This window comes from Colossoma macropomum, unplaced genomic scaffold (assembly GCF_904425465.1).
Source record: "Colossoma macropomum unplaced genomic scaffold, Colossoma_macropomum, whole genome shotgun sequence".
Classification (NCBI taxonomy): Eukaryota; Metazoa; Chordata; class Actinopteri; order Characiformes; family Serrasalmidae; genus Colossoma; species Colossoma macropomum.
The window spans coordinates 2,219,651-2,229,339 of NW_023494790.1; the positions used below are offsets into that span (position 1 = coordinate 2,219,651).

General features: G+C 40.7%; 1 protein-coding gene across 1 annotated transcript in view; it reads right to left on the minus strand.

The window, feature by feature from the left end:
- LOC118809003 (calcium-activated potassium channel subunit alpha-1-like) overlaps window positions 1–9,689 on the minus strand; it is a 189,437-nt gene that overhangs the window by 96,146 nt on the left and 83,602 nt on the right.

Here is a 9,689-nt window from a genome sequence, read left to right on the forward strand (position 1 = left end):
CAGCGGACATCCAGGACGGAAGGTTTCAGGGCAGATAGATAAAGTCTGAAGACTATTTCATCACCCAGTTCAGAGATTCAGATCTCCTTTCCTCCAGAGAGGCGGTTTACAAGACAGAGAAAGTCCTTGAGGCTGCTGCTCCGAAGAGCAGGACAGCAATCTCAGTAAAAGTGATAAACGTCACGTAATTAATGCAATAATGAATATAGCGGACACTAGATTAATCAAGCCAAATTGATTCTAATTAACCAGTACTCAAAGCTCGTTAAAACGCAGCGACACACATCTGCCATCCTGTTAGCGGTTTTAACTCTATAGCTATACTGAGGCAGGATTAGGTTTACATGGCGAGGTGGGGCAATGAGATTAAAACGGGTGTTTCTCAGTGATTTTAGTCCCGTCTGAATCCATCAGTAAAGCCTCAGTAAAGGTTCCAGCAGCTTTACCTGCTACAAAATAAACCACAGAAATAATGCCAGGTTATATTAATATCATACTATAAAACAAACTGTAAAAGAAACACCAGGTTATATTATTCCCATGATATAAAATGAGGTGTAGAAATAATCCCAGGGGATATTAATCCTGTTCTATAAAATGAAGCATCTAAATAATCCCAGGTTATATTAATCCTGGGCTATAAAATGAGGTGTCCAAATAACCTCAGTTTATATTAATTCTGTTCTATAAAACAAACCATAAAATAACTCCAGGTTATACAATTCATTGTAATAAAACAAGCAGTAAAAGTATTCCAATGTTATATTAATCCAGTGCTATAAAACGAACCGTACCTCCAGATTATGATATTCTATTCTATAAAATGAAGCACATAAATAACCCCAGGTTATATTAATCCTCGGCTATAATGATGTGCTATAAATGAGGTGTAGAAATAACCTCAGTTTATATTAATCCTGTTCTATAAAACGAGGCATCTAAATAATCCCAGATTATATTAATCCTGTGCTATAAAACAAACCCAGTTGATATTAATCATTTGTAATAAAACAAGCAGTAAAAGTATTCCAATGTTATATTAATCCAGCACCTCCAGATTATAACAATCCTGTTCACTAAAGTGAAGCATATAAATAATCCCAAATTATTTTAATCCTATCAATGAAATAAACTGTAAAATAATCCCAGGTTATATTAATCCTGTTCTCTAAAATGAAGCATCTAAATAATCCCAGGTTATATTAACCCTGTTCTCTAAAATAAAGCATCTAAATAATCCCAGGTTATATTAATCCTGTTCCATAAAATGAAGCATCTAAATAATCCCAGGTTATATTAATCCTGTTCTCTAAAATAAAGCATCTAAATAATCCCAGGTTATATTAACCCTGTTCTCTAAAATGAAGCATCTAAATAATCCCAGGTTATATTAATCCCAGGTTATATTAATCCTGTACTATAAATGAAGTTCAGAACTAACATCAGTTTATCTTAATCCTGTGCTATAAAACAAACCATAAAAATAACCCCAGGTTATATTAACCATGTGTAATAAAACAAGCAGTAAAAATATTCCGAGGTTATATTAATCCTGGCTATAAAATGAACTGTACCTCCAGATTATATCAATCCTGTTCTCTAAAATGGAGCATATAATAACCCAGGGTGTATTAATGCATGTTATAAAATGAACCATAGAAATAACCCCAGGTTATGTGATCATTTCATGCGAATCGCATTTGTTTGGGGACACGTGAAGAGGTCGTTCATTTATTTGTTCAAAAAATAAACCTAAATAAACTAATAAACCACCCATAGTGGTCAGTGCGTTTCCAAATCTCTGCTGGAGGAAGTCCAGTATTTACAGACACCTGGTTTATCTAATCAGTCCTTCAGGTGCTGCTGATGGATTTGACACATGTATTTCCATCAGTAGTTTATATTGTTATGTAATGTTTCTACTGGTAAAAACACACTTACTGTCCAGATAAAGAGTTTTGGGGGCTAAGACTGGCGCAGTGCTGCATGTTTCAGGTCGTGAGGTCTATAAGGGCAGGTGGGAAACGCCCACGTCTTTAAGGGTTAAGTGAGGGTTAAAGGACGAGAAGCACAGCACAGCTCGTTATACGAAAAGCGATCCGTCCGTCCATACGTGGGTCCAGTCACGCTGAACTGTAAGGCTAGATCTCTCAGTACACAGAAACTGCAATTACTCTGAACGCAGCCTCACATCACTGCTGAGGAGTGACTTCATCACCGCAACAGGATCCGCTCAGGAAATCAGGAAAAATATCGTCCAGCACTGACCCAGTGCACACGCACAGTGGACGCTCCAAACTCAACTGTCCAGCTTTCGGCTTCTGCTGCTGTTCAACAAATGAACCTCCAGCTTCACGTCTTCATGGCAAACCGCTGACCAACACACAGTTTTCTGAACAGTTCACCAGAAACCGGTGGGAGTGCAAATGTCACAACTTGCCCCACAGGTGGGGTCAACTGTAAGAGGGGCAAGTTGTAACAATCAACAAAATGTCAGTCATTTTCTCCCTGATTTGTATAAAGTGCCATCGCCGACCCATGACTGACCACTCTGTCCTCCACAGTGCAGGCCTGAAGACCACCAGAGAGTGAGAAACCCTAAGTATAGGGCAGCATCTCACTCCGCTTCCACAGTCTACCAATAATCAGTGATCAATAATCAGCGTAGTCGGTGTGCGAGGCTGATGATTGCACTGCTGTGTCTGAACACTGACTCGGCCTGTGTGAGATAATTGGTTTAGATGGTTCTAAGTGCTGTGATTGATCTGCAGGTGAAGATCAATACAGGAGCAGCTCTGATGATGAGCTGTGTTCATGTTTATTGGCAGTAACTGGAGGAAAAGAGCTTTACGATAATTAAACGTGCGCAGTGGAAAGGGTTCTTTAGTAAAGGCACTGGTTCTATTTGGAATCATGACTTCTATAAAGAACCATTTGCATGATTAAACAGTTCTTTGCATGGTGAAAGAGTTCTCCAGATTGATGGAGAACGTGTTGTAGATGGAACCTTTTTGAAAAGAGTTCTGTATAGCACCAAAAAAAAGGTTCTTCTATTGTTATGATATCACACTTCTTACAATAGAAAACTTTTTGGATGCTATATAGAACCCTTTTCAAAAAGGTTCTACACAGAACCATTTACAGCACATTCTCCATCGATCTGAGAAACCCTTTAACTATGCAAAGAACCCTTTAATCATGTGAAGTGTTCATGGTTCCACATAGAACAATTCTCTTTACTAAAGAACCCTTAAAGAACCATTTTTAAGTGTGCTGTGTTTCTTCTGAAAGAGTTCTTTAGTAAAGGGAATGGTTCTGTTTAGAACCATGAGATCTATATAGAACCATTTCAAGCTTAATTGGTCTTTGCATGGTGAAAGGGTTCCTTCAGTTTGATGGAGAACGTGTTATATATGGTTCTATATAGAAGACTTTTGAAAAGAACTCTACACCAAACACCAAAGAGGTTCTGCAATGTTAAGTTCATTATCACAGAAGAACCCCAGAGGAAACTATTTCACCATGCAAAGAACCATTTAATGATTCTATACAGAACATATGGTACCGTTGCCTTTTCTAAAGAACCCTTGAAGCACCATCTTTGTTTAAGTGTATATGAGTTAGAGACCAAACTGACAGCAAAAGTCATCTTTTAAAAGTTTTCAATTAAGTTGGATATATTTATGATATATTTAGTTTCATGTTCTTTTTGGATTTTTTGCTAAATAATTCTGTTAATTAATTGGGTCATTCGACAGAAACACCCATTTTGGTGTCCCTAGTGTTTACAGATATATTACACTTAAAAAAACATGTTAGGGTTACAATTTATTTATATTTTGAAATAAAGCAATAAGTAATTTTAACAATTACACCTTTTTGAGCCTCAATTTAGCAATATTGGTTTTTAAATCAATTATTTAGAATTCCAAGCACCACAGAAGAGCTCGTCCTCACAGTCATGTGTGAAGGCTGAGGCCATATTTTGAAGTAAAAAACACGTTTTTCTGCTATTTTAACTGCAATAATCTATACATGACTATGGAATATAAGAATTAAATGACAAAGAAAACAAATGCCAAATAAATATTATAGAATATGTAATGAAAGGTCCCCAGGAGTCGTGTCACTGGTGTTACTGCATAACAAATAATCTCTTATTTTGAAATAAAAGTCACACTGATGACATCACTCGACGTCCTTTTACCTGTTTTCTGAGGATCTATGAAGAAAAGCTCATGGTGAGTCCACTGAGTCTTTCAGTTATCAGAGATTTTCTCATTTAGCTCATGATTTCATATGAAGCTTTTAGCTGAAGTCACTGGTGTGACCGACTTTATTCTGAGGTAACTGTGAAAAAATAGAACAGAAATGGATTAAATTCCATATTTTGGTGGATATTCCATGATTGACAACATGTGGTTTGATGCTCTGTAGCAGCTGTTTTGTAAAATGCATTGTTCATTAAAAATGTCTCTGGTGTTTCCTTTATTATGTGGAACACCAATGAGGATCGGTAACACCAGTGACTCCTATGGAGAGACAGAGAAGTGGACGTTTCTGTAGAATGACCCAAATCCAAAATATCTGAGCAAGATTAATCATTTTTGTATATTAGGATCTACCACAGTTCTCCTACAAAAGACAATGTTAACTCTGCTTCCAGCTCCTGCTGTTTGTGAACAATTCAGCTGAAAATAGCAGGAGCGCAAATGATACAACTTCCCCCACAGGTGGGTTCACTGTGACAGACCGAGGGGCAAGAAGTGACACTCGCTAGAAAAGTCTGATAAAATGATGCACAATACATTTAGTACAACTCTTATTAATACAAATCAACTTTTAATGCACAATTACTGTTTATTTGATTAATTTAACATATTTTGGAAAAGAATAAGTACAACGTGGCATTTGTGCAAAAATTATGGCGCATTTTACACTTTGTTTTTTTTTCCAAATATCTTAAATTCAGCACATGAATAGAAATTGTGCACTAAAATTAGCAGAAAATGTCAGGGAATTTGACTGGGGGTGCTCAAACTTTTGCGCAAGACTGTAAATAGGATCCATGAATAGAGGCTGTCAAAATTATTTCTGACCACAATGTAAAACTGCAAACATCAGAATGATTAAACTGAACGATTATATTGTGTTTAGATTTCATCTATGATATCTTTATTAATACCGTGACCCAGAAGGATAAGCGGTTTAGATGATGTATGTATGTATGTATGTTTTGCTCTGCGATGGACTGGCGACCTGTCCAGGGTGTATCCTGCCTTCCGCACAACGGCAGCTGGGATGGGCTCCAGCGCCCCACCGCGACCCAGAAGGATAAGCGGTTTAGATGATGTATGTATGTATGTATGTTTTGAATTTATAACATATGAGGGTAAATATACGTCCTGCATTTTATTTCTTCCACGTATGACATTTCTGTGGTTTTATGTACCAAAAACTGTCACAATTCATTTCTACACTCTTAAAAAAGATAAGGTTCTTATCTTGATCTGTCAGATCTTAAGACAAAAGTTAGGAAGCTTCTATAAAATGGGCCGTGAAACGTTTGTGTGCTGATATCACAACAAGAAGACACAATGTGTGGCTTTTGGCTTTATTCCCAAACTCACTGTCACGTATATTTATCCTCTGATATCGTTCTCCTTTAAATAAACCTGATTAGGCTTTATTATGGTAACTTGCTGCAAACTGATGAAGAACATGATCATTTATATTAAACCCATTTTAGGAAGCGAGGTGTCCTCAAACTTCTGACAGGCAGTATAAGTGTGTTAAAAAGTGGGACACGGCAGGTAGGAAAGCAGGTCAACACTGGACAGACTCACAAACCCGACACAACAACCAAACCCAGACTGACCCACATGCCCAGGAGAACCACCTCAGCATCCAAAAGATCAGCTTCACTCTCTTCTACTTTCTTAAATAAAAGCTGAAGTTTTAGAAGGTAAGAACATTTTCAGAACCCAGACGTTCTTGTGGAGAGATCACATCTGTCCCCACGAGACTCTGTAGCCGTATAAAGATTTGAAAGCTTGTCAGAACTGTTCACAGTTCACAGTTACTAAGCTATGCATGGACAATCAGCATTTAGGAGACTACTAAAGGGGAATTCCACTGATTTTTCAAAAGTCTTGCATAGTAAAATGGTTGAGATGTAAACAGAGTCGTTCAGAGTGGTTTGGCGTGAAATTTTCCACGCTGGAGAAACGTACAGAGTCAGAACTGTTCACAGTGGTGGTGATAGGAACCAGACGTCCACCTCTAAAAGCTCCCTCACAGAAAGTTACTACATGAAATGGGTATGAATTCAGTGATTCATTTAAAAAAACTGTATTTTTATGGTGGAGGGATACATGCAGGATTAGATTTTCAGATTTTCTTTTTTTATATTCTATTGGAATAGTTAGGGAGGTCAGGGAACCAGCCTTGTGACCGGAAGGTCGCCGGTTCGATCCCCTGAGCCGACAATATGTGACTGAAGTGCCCTTGAGCAAGACACCTAACCCCCAACTGCTCCCCGGGCGCTGTGGATAGGGCTGCTCACTGCTCCAGGCAAGTGTGCTCACTGCCCCCTAGTGTGTGCATTCACTAGTGTGCATGTGGTGTTTCGCTGCACGGGTGGGTTAGAAGGCGGAGGTGAAACTTCCCCGTTGTGGGACTAATAAGGGTCACTTAATCTTAATCTAATCTATCCCAAAATCAGACGTTCCACTATTTTCCATCATCAACATTCCATATAAACTCAGAAGACTCGTGTAGGTTCACTGGTGGTTCTGGATAGTAAATAAAATGTCTATATTTGTGTTGTAGTCATGGCGACCCCTGGTTCCTATCACCACCACTGTAAAGACATCTGAACCATTTCACACCAAACCACTCTGAATCTCTCTGTTTACATCTTAACCTCTGAATTATGCAGAAATTCAGAAAAATTGGTGTGAAGTTGAAGTTGAACCTCCACGTGCAGATGTGGCTGTACTGGGCAGCACCTGCCTGATTTACACAGCTGGTCAGATGAGGTAATACTCCATTATTTATTTTATCCTGTAACAGTCAGAATTTTCATGCAGGCCGTCGTGACACGTGACCAGAGTGTGTGACTGTGTTTATGGCTGAATTACAGCGTTTTTATTTGGTTTGATAGCAGGAATAATCTTAATCACCACGCGCAGGAGGGATGAGCGCGTCCCCCCGACTCCCTGACGAGATTTAATATTTCACTTTATACATAAACCTTTAACTGTGTCACCGTCCCTTCATACCTCTCCTCCACCCATGTCCCTTTATCTCTCTCTACATCCCCACATCTATCGCTCCTCTATGTTATCTCTCTCTATCCTTTTATCTCACTTCTCTCTCTGTCTCTGTCCTTTATATCCCTCCATCCCTCTGTTACTGGGTGAGTAGATGTACATGTTGGTGAAATGGCTTCAGTGCAACTGATACAAAAACCGAGATCCGATGTCTCTTTGACAGATGGGAGCAGACAATGTACAGCCACAGACATCAGACATGATGGCACAAATAAGATCAGACTAAAAAGACAGAAAATGTTAGTGATGTTCCAATTCAGTATATTAACCTTATTGCACATGAGAGATCAGACAAGGAGGCAGAGCAGAGATCAGAAAAGAAAGAATAGGAGAGATCAGATGAGAAAGGACAGGAGAGATCAGACAAGAAAGGACAGAGGTGATCAGGCCAGGAATGACAGCAGAGATCAGAGAAGAAAGGACGGGAGAGATCAGACAAGAAAGGATAGGACAGATCAGACAAGAAAGGAAAGGACAGATCAGGCAAGAAAGGACAGGGGAGATCAGACAAGAGAGATCAGGTGAAGAACAGCAGAGACCAGACAAGAAAAGACAGGGAAGATCAGATGAAGAACAGCAGAGATCAGACAAGAAAGGACAACAGAGATCAAACAAAAAACATCAGCAGAGATCACACAAGTAAGGACAGGAGGGATAAGACAAGAAAAGACGAGAGATCAGACGAGAGGACAGGAAAGATCGAGCAAGAAAGGACAGGAGAGATCAGACAAGAAAGGATAGCAGAGATCACACAAGAAAGGACACAAGGGATCAGACAAAAGAAGACAGGAGGTGATCAGACAAGATGGAACAGAAAAGATCAGACAAGAGAGGACAGGAGAGATCAGACAAGAAAGGACAGGAGAGGTCAGACAAGACAGGATAGGACACATCTGACAAGAAAGGACAGGAGAGGTCAGACAAGAAAGGATAGGACACATCTGACAAGAAAGATAAGAGAGATAAGACGTGGCAGCCCAAAAGGGTGAAGGAAATCAGACTAAGGAGGGCAGCAGAGATCAGACAAGGTTTATCTTAGCTGTGATGGCGAGCTGGTCTTTTACATAATGTATTTAAGGAGCAGGGCTGGCCTGGCAGGCCTGGATCTGTTTCTGCATTACACAATGGCCTCTCTCCCTCTCTCTGTACTGGAGCAGCTCACAGCATACATAATGGATGAGCAGCAGGCCGATTATTTTTCCATGATGGGAAATGGCATTGTTGCTCCACTACTGTTGATCCTTGGCGATGAGAAAACTCCAGCCATGCATTTTTAATTTCTGCTCACCCTCTTGACGGCGGGGTCCTCTAAAGGGCCACCCCCACACCACAACAGTGGCCAGCGCGGCCAATCGAGGAAACAAAACGCAGGTTCACTGTATGGCCATGTTGATGAACACTGTAATCGCTCTTACTCTGTTACAGGACCACATGAATATCTCTCTCTGTCACTGTCTGATTACTGCATGGTTCTGCTCTCTCCCTGCTGTTTCCATGGCAGTGAGAAACGCTCTATACCTCCATCAGCCCTTAGGGGGCACAATCACGTGTACGCTGAAAAACAGAGATATTAGATTCATAATTTCTAGGAAACGCACATCTACACTCTCATTTACTTTATTAAAATTCCTAACTTGTGCTTCACTCACTGGCCACTTTATTAGAAACACCTGCCTAACAGCATCACCGTGTAGGTGTTCAGTTACAGACTGTCGTCCATCTGTTGCTGTACTTGGATAATTCTCAGTGCTGTGACGTCATCACCCCAAAAGGTCACGACCTCTCTCCCATTCATCTCCCAAAGCTGAGTATTAGAGCAGGACGGGGGGGCTTTAGAGACAGGGGCAGTAAAGCTGAGGGGGATTTTAGAGACAGGGCAGTAAAGCTGAGGGGGCTTTAGAGACAGGGTCAGTAAAGCTGAGGGGGGCTTTAGAGACATGGGCAGTAAAGCTGGGGCGGGTCAGAAGAGTCAGGGGCAATAAAGTGAGGGACAGTAGAGTCAGGGGCTATAGCGTGAGGCGCAGTAGAGTCAGGGGCAAAAGAGTAAAGGGCAATAGAGTGAGGGTATGTAGAGTCAGCGGCTGTAGAGTGAGGAGCAACAGAGTGAGGAGCAGTAGAGTCAGGGGTAATAGAGGCAGTAGAGTCGTGGGCAGTAGAGTCAGGGGCAATAGGCGCAGTAGAGTCACAGGCAGTAGAGTCAGGAGCAGAAGAGTGAGGGGCAGTAGAGTCAGGGGCAATAGAGTTAGGGCTGCAGAGTAAGGGGCAGTAGAGTCAGGGGTAATAGAGGCAGTAGAGTCATGGGCAGTAGAGTCAGGGGCAATAGGCGCAGTAGAGTCACGGGCAATAGAGTCAGGG